This window comes from Nanorana parkeri, unplaced genomic scaffold, assembly GCF_000935625.1.
Source record: "Nanorana parkeri isolate BGI_ZX_2015 unplaced genomic scaffold, ASM93562v1 scaffold130, whole genome shotgun sequence".
Lineage (NCBI taxonomy): Eukaryota > Metazoa > Chordata > Amphibia > Anura > Dicroglossidae > Nanorana > Nanorana parkeri.
In genome coordinates this window covers 170,320-183,999 of record NW_017306398.1, presented here as the reverse complement: position 1 = coordinate 183,999, position 13,680 = coordinate 170,320, and the positions used below count along the sequence as shown (strand labels likewise).

The 13,680-nt window shown below is 45.6% G+C and overlaps 1 pseudogene; it reads left to right on the top strand.

Annotated features, from left to right (window-relative positions):
- Positions 1–9,130, top strand: part of LOC108784848 — a 13,822-nt pseudogene extending 4,692 nt beyond the window's left edge.
- Positions 9,131–13,680: the final 4,550 nt, after the last annotated feature.

Below are 13,680 nucleotides of genomic sequence, written 5' to 3'. Positions count from 1 at the left end.
CCCCAGTTAGTAGGAAATATTACCGTAGAAGTCCTATCAGTCTTCCTTTCCTGGCTGGCACTACCATTAAAAGCTTCAAAAACTCTAAAAGGGGGAGAAAACCGAGCACATCTACCAATGCAATTTTTGTTATTGAATATACATGAGATAGAAGCAAATATTTCCCTTTAACACAACCCCATATCCCATTGTAACACAACTTCAATGGTAAATCCACTGGTGTAATAGTGGTGGAGATGTCAAGAGATGTGTTATACTCAGGCGAAATATTCCATACAGGAAGTCTATTATTTATGAACCCTTGTTAAAAATTATCCAAATATATTCCATGTGCATCACAACAAAAGGTGGGCAAAGTCTTACGGTTCATTTTTAGTTTCTCTGTGTAGAAGCAGTGGTCTCTTTGAAGAGGTCCTTTCACGTACCTGATTGGAGACTGAATGTGGGAGAAGCCTTCCCTTGCACCTCGTGTCGCAAAGACTCTGGAGTTGGGAACAGAGCCTGAGTGGACAGTGAGTGGCACAGGTGCCAGTGGTGATCACACCATGCAAGCTGGAGTTCCGACACTGGATCGGGTCAAGCTGAGCAGCAGTCAAAACCAGGCAGGCAGCAGAGTGCAGAGCAGGGTCCAAGATCGTGGTCAAAACCAGTAGGACAGCGAGGTACAAAGGCAGGAGACAGAGGCAGGGCCAGTAAGCAAGCAGGAGGTCAGGGGCAGGCAGAAATCAACGAGGTAAAGGACAATCCGGGTCAGAAGTCAGCAAGCTAAATAGAAGCACAAGAAACAGAGGGGAAGTTGAAAGAAAATCCAGCAACTAGAAGTCAGGCAGGCTGCTTTAAATAGGGTGATCCATCAGGAGACAGCATCACTTCCTGCACACAGTTCAGTGCACAGCCATTCTGTGGCAAACGTGCATGCGAACAAGTGCTCGTTTACCAGTAGTATGGAAAACGGTGCCCTGCACATGCACAGTAGCAGGTGGTTTCTGACAGGTCCAACATGCCCCTTGTTGAGTCAGACCTCAGTTCATGCTTGTTGCTGATTGGATAGCTCTGGCTCTGACTCAGCAACTAGGGAACCAAGAAACCAGAGAGAAACTTTAAGGGAAGGTTTAAAAAATTATAGTAATTTATTGGAAACAATAATAAACATAAATGAAAAAAAAAAAACAATGGAGAAAGTGCAGGACGTCATCAGTGTGAAGTCAGAAGTCAGATGTCAAAGCGGGTAGTCAGCCAAACGAGGTCAGAGAAAATAGAGAGCAGGACGGATGGAAATAATTGCCGGAGTCAGAAACCAGATCAGTCAGCCAGAGCCAGGGTCATACATGGAGAATAGGAACAACTGCAGAACACATGGTAGATCAGAAAACACACAAGGGCGGAGACTTAATGGATACATTGGTGGTTAAATAGTGAATGGGGGGTTTGCATCATCACTTTGAGGCACGAATTTGCTAGAAATGATGGCGGGAGTTGCAGAATGATGATGTATGCCTTATGTCAGTGGTATAGAAAGGATTAAAGGACAAATTAACTTATAGTTGTCCTTTAATAAATCCCCACACCCCCCGAGTGCCGAGTTCCATGTTATATACTACATTAAGTATCTACACACAGAGTTGCTTGTCTAAAGCAGTTTAATAATCACACAGCAAAGCATACATGACATATGAGTTATAGACTGACCTCTAGCTATTCATTTTATTGTCAATCATTTACTTTTTATGTTATGTTTACGTTATGTGCATATCTTTCATATGATCTCACCGTACCTCCCTAGTTTATATTTATAAGCTTTTTATGGCTCTCAATTATGCTTTGTTCACCAGATCTCAATCCAATTGCAGCATTTGTGGGACGAAGTTGAAAGATCCCTCAGGCAGCTGGTTCCACGGCCATCACATCTCACAGAACTGGACAGTGCTATTCATCAGGCATGGTGTCAGATTCCTCGCATCACCTTTCAACATCTCGTGGAGTCAATGCCAAGAAGAATCGCCGCAGTATTGAAGGCAAAAGGTGGCCCAACGAAGTACTGATGGGGTGGTTATAATAATCTGGCCACTCAGTGTATACCACTTGCAGTCGGAGCCAGAATAAGGGAGGGAAGGGTAAAAGGGGCAATGACACTGTTTTTATGTTGGGGGGAGGGGACTGCAAACTTGCCCACAAGCCTTTCTCCGCCTGTCAGCTGATTGACAGGAGTGACACTGCCATGAAGGCAATGTCACTCCTATCTGGCAGAGCAGGGGGCGCAATAGCTGCTGGAGAGAGGATTCTGTTTTCTCTCCTCTTCAATGGTAGCCTACAATGGATGGAAGAGAGCAGACTTCATTCTCAGTATGTTCTCAGCATGGGGCCCACTGGGGAGTGAGGGCAGACTGCCCTTCTTCCTGTCTCTCCAAATCATTTAACATATCGCATGAGCAGAGATGGGAAGAAGGAGAAGCTGCCTTCACTCCCAAGCTGGCACCATGTTTAGAAGGAAGTATGAACTGTCTGTGAATGGACAGAAGGTGAGGAGAGCAACTTGTGCGCAGCAGTGAAACACTCAGGCCCAGAGCTCACCTCTCCTCCTTCAAGCCCCAAAGTGCCCCATAGCCACCCTACCTCCCTCAAAGTCCTTCAGCTCCCCTAGATTCCCTAGAGTCAAGTCAAGACTCTGATGGCACTATCGAATGTGCTGATGAGATTTTTCATAATAATGTTTGTATGCAACCCACAGAGCCTCCTCCCCCCCAGCCTTCTGGCTACCCTTCCTCATCAACAAAGACACAAAACAGTCCTACTTGGACTGATGCCACCAATGCATGGGGACTGGATCCATGGGCACTGAATGACCTTGTGATCATGCATGATAAGTTTGACATAGGGGAAACCCACCCTGAAACACATTATCTAGGGAACCCTGACTTACAGGAAGTGGGCAGACATACCGTACACTGGTCTTGGACTCAGACCGTTTTATCACCTGAGCTTTGGCGTGCATTGAACTGCTGAAGGGGGGTGTGGGAGTCTGTCATCCTTCCCTGATCTGCCGGATACAGGCATGGAAGACTGTATTCAATCTAGCAGAGCCCCTGGCCTTGGCATTTGCTATTTCTACATTTCAGCAAGGCAGTGTGAAGGCTTTCCTAATACCAAATAAATGTGACTGGATTAATAATGCTTTTATTTAGTAGACGTTGTTGTGGTAACAGTGGCGGACCTAATAACCAAAGGGCCCTGGTGCAAGGTTTTATCTTGAGCCCCCCTCCCAAGACTGGGGGGTGGTCGCGGGAGCAGATCACACTGGCCCCTGCCCCCTTCTAATGTTGCAGTAGTGTGCTGGACTTACCTGAGACCCTGCAGAGCACACCATAGATCCTGCATAGCCCACCTGAGACTCTCTATGGTGGGCTCTGCAGGGCCCCAGGTGGGCTGGTCTGGTCGTTGGGGTCCCTTTCCCTGTACCTCCTCCCAACTCCTCTTACCTGCTGCTGCTGGGGCCTGGCCGCCTCCACCCCCTCCCCTGTCACCTATGACATGCCGCCCCTGGTACAGGCTTGGACTACCCTCTGTTGTTGCTTGCTCCCTGAAGACCCCGGCTTGTTTTTGACCTTGATTCTGCCTCACCCCTTGTACTACGTTGCTCGCTCGTTGATGACCTCGGCCTGCTTGACGATCCTTCTGCCTTGTGTTCTGCTTCCAGCTTCCTCAGCTCATCTGATCTAGAGGCTTCTTGATCCACTTCGGTGCATCCATATCCTGCTTCCTGCCCAGATCTACGCATTTCATCTCATCTCGCAGACGCAACAGGCTAACCAGCTTCTGGCACCCTTGCCCCTCTGTGCCCCGGCGCCCCTGTACTCAATCCAGGTGCTCCGGGACCGGAGCTGTGAGAGAGGCCGCCCTCGTCAACTCAGACTCCCCCAAGGTACGTGACACATGTGTACTGGCCATATCCCCCCTCTTTCAAAGGTTGTGACTACGTTAGAATTAGGGATGTCGCAATACCACTTTTTCAAGACCAGGTACAAGTACTTCCCCTCATGTACTTGCCGATACCAATTACCGATACTTTTAAAAAAGGGACAGGTAGCTTTAAATGATCCGTAATACAACTACATGTTATGTACTATTATGTACTATGGATCATTTAACCCATTCATGTTAGCATTGCAGAATTGTAAATCTATTGCTGCAGTGCATTCTATATGTAGTACATAGTTCATGAACAGTACATACAGAATGCACTGCAGCAATAGATACTTGTTGTTCACACAAAACACTAAGCCCATGCCCCGTCTTACTTACTGTTGCCTCGATCGCGCTGCCGAACGATTTTCCTCACACGTGAGGACGTCGTCGGCGCTGAGCTGAACTGGAGCGTTGCGTCACTGCTGCTCAGGTGGGCGGCGCTTTCAGGTGGGGTCCTAATTTAGGTGGTCGGCAAATGCCCAGAGGACCGGCCACCTAAATTAGGACCCCATCTGGAGGGCCGCCCACCGGAGCAGCAGTGACGCGACAAGTAGAGAACAAAAAAAAACATAGCGCAATCCCTAGTTAGAATGTGTGACAGGTGACGTGGTCACACGTTTAAACATAATCCCGCCATATATCCGGCTTACAATACCCCGCACGTTATGGGAATACATAAACCTGCTTACAATACCCTAGCAATACTTCATCAAAAACTATAGCCTGTGAGTTATTTTAAAGGAGAATTATGAGGTGAATGATTTTCACTCACCTCATAGTTCTAGCCGACCTGTGACAATGAGACTGTCACAGGTCGGCTCAGTAGATCGGGATGTGAGCGAACACATACCGGCGTTCGCTCACTTCTCGATCCTGTGCCGTCAGAGAGCCATGACAGGGGAGGGAGTGGATTCGCCCCTCCCCGCTCGGATCCTCCAGCGCTGACTGGCGGAACGGACGGGGGAGGGGGCGGGTCTAGATAGGCAGAGCCAGCTGTCACTCACTCAGCTGGGTGGATCCCGGCACAATTGTCGAGATCCGCTTCAGCTGCGGCGTCTCAGTATATAGTGAGCTGTAGCTCGCGGTATACTGAGATTATAGGGAGGACGCTAGTCTGTGTCCTCCCGTTACCCTTAGGAGAACTATGTGTAAAAGCCCTAACCCAATAGTTCTCCTTTAATTAATTGGTGCTGCATTTTGTATAATTATAGAAAGAAATCATTAAAAAAATATTTGTTAAATCTTAACCTAATTAAAATATATCTCAGAGACCCAGAGCAATTGCACATCGAATGTGTAAAATCACAAGGGCTGAGTCCCAAGAGGTAAATAAACATATAAAAAGAATTCACTGCCTGCACACACGTATTTCAGCCATATATTTCTGATATATCATTTCATACATCACCATGATTCTTACCAGTAAATGTATCCCTGTAGCTGGTTTATAGATGGATACAGTGCAATATTGAAGGAGAATACCACCTTATTCCATAATACAGAAGTAATACAGAAGTCAGTTACTTATTGGCATTTTATATAGTTGATTAAAGCTTTGCAAGGTAAGAGCTAGGTCACAGGAAATGGAAAAAATACTAACAGGTTCCTGATGTGCATTAAATGTGATAAATTCTTACAGCTTCAGTTCTGAAACTACTCAAAGCACAGACACAGATCATCAAAAAGTTTTTGGGGCTTTCTTTTAGGAAGAAACAACACTTTGATCAATAAAATCTTGTTTATATTTCTGCTACATTGTCAGAGAAAAGCTGGCCATACACTGGTAGAATTTTGTACGAATTTTCATATGAAATATCTCATCAGAATGTTGGATACTGCCATCAGAGACTTGAGAAATGTTATTTGAAATTTGGTTTAGTTTTAACATTCCATTTTAGAAATGAATGGAGTTTCCAGAAGAACAGTTAACAGTCACATTAAGAGCTCAGAATCATCAAAATGGGCAACAATGGGGTGGAATGCGTTAGTCCTGACAGTAAAAATAAAAATCTCAAATGGGTCTTCCTGCAAAAGGATACATTTTTTTCCCTCCCCCCAATGTAAATATCAGCACTTACCTTAAATTATGTCTCTTAATCCGATCTTCTTCTTCTTTCCTGTCATTTTCAGCCTTCTCTCCACCGCTGCTGCGGGTCTTCGATCCAGAGCTTACTCCTCTGTCCTTCCTGGCACTTCCTGTCCCACGGGGTCTGCATGCGGGTGCACGCTGTCCATAGACTTACCTTGTGTTTCTCCTCGTCTCCCGGCCGAAAACCTGAACTGCACATGCGCCCGCCCCAAGATCCTTTGCGGCTGCCCGAGAATTTTTCAAGTTTTTGCATATATCTACTGCTTGCTAGCAGTAGATATATGCAAAAAAACAACCGGAGGGTTTAATAACCCTTTAAGAGAAATCCTCCCCCAATAATTGTATTTATGTTGCTTTATTACAAGACCCTTGAGTGCCTCTTACACTGTAATATATATATATTATACTGAGGAACTTAAATTAAGTTTACCTAAAAACACACAGACGCACAAAGGTTGAACTCGATGGACCCGTGTCTTTATTTAACCTCAAATACCATGTAACTATGTAATAGGATGCCACTGGGGCAGTATCCTAAGGGAAAGGTGGACAAAGAGTAAGTAGAAGAATCAGTAACAGCAGGTACAGGGGAGAAAGAACCCATGAGAACTGATCTCTAATCAACCACTTGATGCTCGCTTACACCCCAGACAGCCAATCCTCATACTGATGACCACCAACCATTCGAATGAATAATGCGGCAGAAGGTCAGTCTTCGATAACTGCATCCTGAATGTTGTATCTGCCTAGTGGCTTCCACTCTTCCCTCTTTTTCTTCCTGTGCGGGCTTTCACAATGCCTTTTGTTTGCACAACGAATCTGAAGTCATTATGCAAACCGGAGAAAACTTCTTATTTCATATCTATCTCTATGCCCAACATGTATATTCTAAGAGGCCCCAAACAGCAACTCAATCACGCTTTCATAGCCAGGCAATCTTTTACTAGAATTATCAATACTCCTGCTGTTCCACCATCTTCCACTGAGCACAATCGACAGCTGTAGCTCTTTAAAACAGTTCAGATGAGACAAACGAGTGTCAGGATAGGTAAATTTAAACAAAGCCACTCAGTAGGTCCACTATGTCCTGTGTGGTGGTGGGGAGGTTAGCACAAATGGTGAGCGCTTAAGGATCAGTCTCGGAGCCGTTTTAACAGAAAAAAGAACAGTCTTTTATTTCTTCAAAGGCAGACAACCAAGGAAGTTCAACATAAAATAGCTTTCTTCAGCAGTACAACATACAGTATGCTTGGAAAACAGATCGTCTCACCATTCTTGGGTTGTCCTGTTCAGTGGCTCTCTCAGCCTCCCCAAACCTTCCAGCCTCCTAGGCTGTTCATGTGCCTCCAGCACACACCAAACTTGGCTTGGCCTGTGTGTTCCTCCAGCACACACAGCCACCTGGCTCCCCTCTGACGTCTGGGTGGAGTCCTCCTGACTCCTGAACACCTATGTTACTCTTCCCAGGTGGAGCCCTGAACACACTCCAGCACCCTTCCCATAAGTGCTGTACACAGGTGCACAATCAGGTGCTGGCCACTAAAGCATGGACCCAGGAATGGAGATTTCATCCCACCCAGAGCTCTAAGAAATCTCCTGGCTCCAGGATCCCAACTATGATACAGAAAACCTGGAAAGGATTGAAAAGCCAGCTCTTGCCTAGTACAAGCAATTGCTTCCTGGAGCCACTCAGCCCCTCTGGCTGAGAACCCTGGGTGACTTTTAGGCCACCTAACACCGTGGTATTGCCACGCAATGCCACACCTGTTAATAAGTAGGAACATACAATGGTTGCAGTATAGTAGGTAACACATGGTTTGCAGCCCTAGATTCCTAGGTTTATTTTTTCTTGAGGCTCATAATATGGACTTATTTTAGGTTCTCTGATTTCCTCCCACATTTCAAAAATATGTTTGAGTCTCATTGGTTTTAATCTATAAACTGGTCCAAGTTTGTATCTGACTGGGGTAGGGTCATTAGACTGTAAGCTTCTTTGGTGCGGGGATTGATATGAATTATACAAAGCACTGTAGAATTTGAATAACATACTTGATGCCTTTGACATATTGGTCACGTGAATTAGTTGTTTGAATGTGTTTGAATATCTGACAATTTTTATGTTGCTTTTAAAACAGATAGAGAACATCTACATTTACTGGAGATGAATCAAAGTTATGTGAAGGAATTTATTCTCATGGGGCTCACTGACAATGCCAGACTGAAAGTTCCATTGTTCATCATATTTCTGCACATTTACATCACAACCGTGGTGGGAAATGTTGGCTTTATGTTTTTAAGCATAGCAGACAAACGTCTTCACAAGCCAATGTACTCTTTTTTGAGCAATCTTTCCTTTGTGGACATCATATGTTCCTCAGCGATTGTGCCTAAAATGTTGAGGGACCTTCTAAGTGAAACCAAAGCCATCTCTTTTGTTGGCTGTGCTGTACAGTTGTTCATTTTCGGGTCCTTTGCAAGCACCGAAAGTCTTCTTCTAGGAGTCATGGCATACGATCGTTATGTAGCCATCTGTAGCCCATTGCTGTACCAGGTTCACATGAGCAGTGTCTTGTGTCTCAAGATGTTGGTTGCTGCCTATTTTGGAGGTTTTTTCAATTTGTTTGTGCATACTGTGGCCGCCTTCCGTCTTAACTTCTGCAGATCGAACATTATTAAACATTTCTTCTGTGAACTTCCACCACTCTACAAACTCTCCTGTTCTGATATATCCATGAATATTGCTGTTTTGATTACTTTAGGTAGTTTGGTCAGTATGAGCAGCATCATACTCATCATTGTCTCATACACCAATATTGTTCTCGCCGTTCTGAAGGTACGATCAGCCGGGGTAGATACAAGGCTTTTAACACATGTACCTCTCATTTAACTGGCATCAGTGTCTTCTATGGAACCATCTTCTTCATGTATTTGCGTCCATCCACTAGCATTTTAGACCAGGACTGGGTGGCTTCTGTCTTCTACAGTGTAGGTATACCTATGTTAAATCCACTGATATATAGCCTTAGGAATATTGAGGTCAAACAAGCTCTAAAGAGTTCCTGGAAATGTTTTAAATAATAACTTGCAACCACAAGGAGTATTACCCCAGAGCTCTTGCTTGCTACTGTTTAAAAGAAGGTTCTTAATATCAAAAAATGATTTGTACTGTAGTCCTCCACTATCAGTAAGCTTCACAGTAACCAGCTAAGTGCTTAAAAAGACTCCTTAGACCAAGAAAAAAGCAATCCTAGGATTGTAAAATACACAGGGTACCATTCGCTACCATGTAAGGGGCAAATGGCAACATACAATGAGCAACATAGCACTGTAGACATATGCTTTGTTTTTTTTTCCAGACCAAATAATGATAGACTTCACAACCTTTGCATCCTGAAACACTGTTCTTGGCAGACTTGTTACTAAGCCCTCGTTCACACCTGAACGTTTTGTAGCGCGTTCTACGCTCGAAGAACGCTCTACAAAACGCTCAAAAAAATAAATTGCATTGGAGTCAATGGACTCGTTCCCACCTTGCCGTATTTCCGCCCGTCCCGAACGCGCTACAAAACGGCCCACGCCTGAAAAGGTACAGGTACTACTTTGGGCCGTTTTGTAGGGCGTTTTCCATTGGAATACAGCCAAGTAGCCTTCGGAATCGCGCGACGGTCGCGTGACAGACGCGCTTTTGCAATACGCCTAGGTGTGAACCCAGGCTTAACGTATATCACCTGAATGGTATTTTACTGACCTTGCTGCGATGAAAGAGTTCATACAGGATGCAGAGGGTATTGACAGCAGGCAGAATGTGGAAGAGACAGGGCAGCCTTCAGAAATTTGAGGGCCCCTTACACAGCTTTAGGCCAGGGCACCCCCTGCACCGCCCTGTCTCCCCCGCACCGCCGCCACGCTGAGCCAGTCAGTCAAACTGTTATTTTTATACTTAGGGGTCTATTCACTTAGCTGCTGTAGGCAGCCGAGTGAATGACCAACCTGAAGTGAAGTGAGCCGAACACTGTTCGGCTATTCACTTCAGGCTGCTACGGCTGATTTCAGCCGTACATCGGCTTGCTTCACATGGCTTCGTTTCGGTCGAACATGCTCAGCATGTTCAGCCGACCCGAAGTGCAGAAGGAGTTCGATTCAGCCGATCCAACATCTGGATCGCCTCAGCCGAACATCCGGCAGGCTACTCACTGCTGTTCGGCCTATTCTTATAGATGCCGAACAGCAGTGAGTGAATAGCCGAATGCCGAATGCCGCCGTCAAAAAAAAGGGAAAAAAAAAACTCTCCCGGGTGCTCTGGGAGCCTCCCGCTCCCGGCCGCCCAGGAGAGAAGCACCACTGTGTCTTTCTTTTTCTTTATTCTGACACGGAACGATGTCAGAAAAAAAAAAATTCCCATTGAAAAGCATTGGTACTTTACTATTGGCGATTTCAATTTGCAATAGCCAATAGTAAACTAGCATTGTACCCTCCCTCTTCTGATGGACCTGATTGAGAACTGCAGCAGAGGGCGGGTACAATGCTAGTTTACTCCGTGTCAGAATAAAGAAAAAAAAGAAACAGCGGGGTTTCTCTCCTTGGCGGCCGGGAGCAGGAGACTCCCGGGGCGCCAGGGAGAGTTTGCTGTTTGGAGATCAGTGTCCCTGGTTAGCAGGTAACCAGGGACGCTGATCTCTCTGCAAGTGACCGGAGCCAGTCGTAAGATCACGGCTGGCTCTGCCCATCTGTCAGAAGCAGGCTGTCGGCTGGCCAATGGCCGGCCTCTCGGCCAGCTTCGGCTTTCAGCATGGCTCAGCCGAGCCGATGCATATGCGCTTGGCTTGAATGAGCCGCTCGGCCACGTTCGGGAGCTGTACGGGCTATTGTGAATAGCCCGTACAGCACCCCTTCGGTTCTAGTGAACCGAAGGGGTCCTGGGGCCAAAGCTAGCCGAAGGATCGGCCGAAGCTACGGCTAGATCCTTCGGCAGCTTCGTGAATAGACCCCATAATATATATATAGCTCTGACATATGCCACAGTGCTGTAGAGAGAACACTGAGCCAGTCACATCAGTCTCTGTACAGAGGAGCTTACACTCTAATGTCCCCTCCCCCACAGTCACATCAGTCTCTGTACAGAGGAGCTTACACTCTAATGCCCCCTCCCCCACAGTCACATTACCCGCTGGATGCAGGGCTTCGTGACCCGCTGGACACTAGACATGTGCACCGGCAAAAAAATGTTGAGTTTCATCTTGTTTTGATTCGGATTTTTCGTTTTTCGGGATTTGGACAAATTTAGTTAGCGGTAGTCTGTACGAATGTTCATTTCCGTTTCATGTTCGTATCGTTCGTTTCATTGCAGCAAAGTGACATAAAATTGTTTTTTTTTTAATTGTCACTTTGCTGCAATGAAAATTCGTCCACAAACAAAAATGCGTACAGACTACCGCTAACGAATTTCGTCCGGAAAAACAAATTTTTCCAAAACGAATTGCACATGTCTACTGGACACAGGGCTTAGGGTTAGTTCACACCATAAGCAGTGCACTCTGGTCCGATTCTGGCCAGAACGCACTGCCCGCATTGCGGCCGGCTCACTTTTTTGCCCTGCTGGAGGGGGCGTGGCGGGCCATTGAAGTGCATGGCACCGTAGCCACGCTCTCCGGCTGCAATGTGATCGCGCGCACGGGATCACAATGCACATTGTAGCTTCAGTGCTTTTGGGCGCAGTGCGATAAAAATGCTGCAAGCACTATTTTGATTTGAAGATCTCAGACTCTTGGAAGGTTTCCTTGGTATGTGGAGTGATGTAGAGTAAATCCAGAGGCTTTAGTTTTGTTGAGATTGTAGTCATGAAGTCGCGCTGAATGGTAATAAGAATCGGGGAATCTAGTACCTGACATGCAGGTGGTTAGTCAGCTTAGCGTCCACTACCATAACGCGTTTCGCCCCGCCTTCTTTCTCAGGGCTTCGTCTGACGACGCTTTTCGCCCCACCTTCAGACCTTCATCTGACGAAAGCCCTGAGAAAGAAGGCGGGGCGAAACGCGTTATGGTAGTGGACGCTAAGCTGACTAACCACCTGCATGTCAGGTACTAGATTCCCCGGTTCTTATTACCATTCAGCGCGACTTCATGACTACAATTTCAACAAAACTAAAGCCTCTGGAATTACTCTACATCACTCCACATACCAAGGAAACCTTCCAAGAGTCTGAGATCTTCAAATAAAGAGGATTGATCACACTACAGAGGACTATCTGAAGCAACAGGCAGTCGGGAAAATCCATACGCTCTGAGACAAATCATCCGGAAACAATCCAGCACCCGTGAGTACTATTCGTTCGGGACTTTACACACTGTTTGGTTGAATCCTTCTTCCATGTGTGATAAACACTCTGGGTGAAATCATTTATTTGAAACTATCAGGACGTTGTTCGTGTATTCAACAATTGTTCCCGACCAAGTTTTTTGTCTCATGGTCTGCCTGTCCTATTCTGAGAGCAGTGGCTACAAATGTAACAGATTAATAGTTACACCATCTGTCTCAGTGATCACAATCCTTTCAGCATCTCTGGAAAGAGAAGTGAGTATCCAAGGCTGAATAGTCATATTGCATCTCAATTTGAGCTACATGTTGTTTATCAATATTTTTTTCAGCGCTGTGTTCTCAATGAATTTGAGTTTAAACCGGTACCATTCTCTATGCTGATCAGCCCGTCCTAGTGTGTATGGTTTTGGTATGTGAGTGAATCGGTTGTTGCAATAACCATTTTTAGATAAGTAACAAGTGGTGGCTAATTGGTGTATTTAGAATGACCAAAAATTTTAATCAATAAATTTATACAATTTTGTACTATAATTTGACTTTCCGACCCTCATTAATGCTGTACTTTGATTTGATCCTATCTTGATAATTTCACAACCTTTTTTCTGTCTTGTTTAACAGCCGGGGGTTGTCTTGAGAGTCACCTAACAATAAATTCACCCTATCTTAAGGTTTAATTAAGATTGGGTTTGGTACTCTAGGTATAAGCCCCCTTTTTACTCTTCTGCTATAAGCCCATGGTCACTGTAGACATGAGCTACAAGCTTATAGCAGAAGTAGTCCCCCTGGCTTCTCTGTGTAAATTATTAGCTGGTATAAGTGGCCACCGCAACTACTGCTGCTCTGCAGCTCTCTCCTCCCCACTGGGAGCTGGTTGTATGCTCTGGTCTGTGTCCCCTCCAATCCCCACTGTATTGGCAGAGGCAGCGGGGATCGTAGAGCCATTTCACTTGCCGACGCCCATCGGGGAGAAGTAAGCTGTGGGAGGAGACAGCAGCTGTGACTGATATGGGAAATATTTGCAGAACCTTCCCTTTACATAGCAAACACTGGAGTGATCCTGTGATCAGACCTACTTTTTAAAAGCACAATTTGGACACACTGGCATGGCCCTGTGAACCTCTCTTCTTCAGGTCAGAAGCAATACTGCTTCTGTATTGCTTCTGACCTGAAGAAGAGAGGTTCACTCTCGAAAGCTTGTCTTTTATATATTTTGTTAGTCCGATAAGAAAGGTATCATTGCACACTGCAATACTGCGTCTTTGTCTTTTTTGACATCTTGTCTACTGGACTAATACGGCTTACCCATTTATATT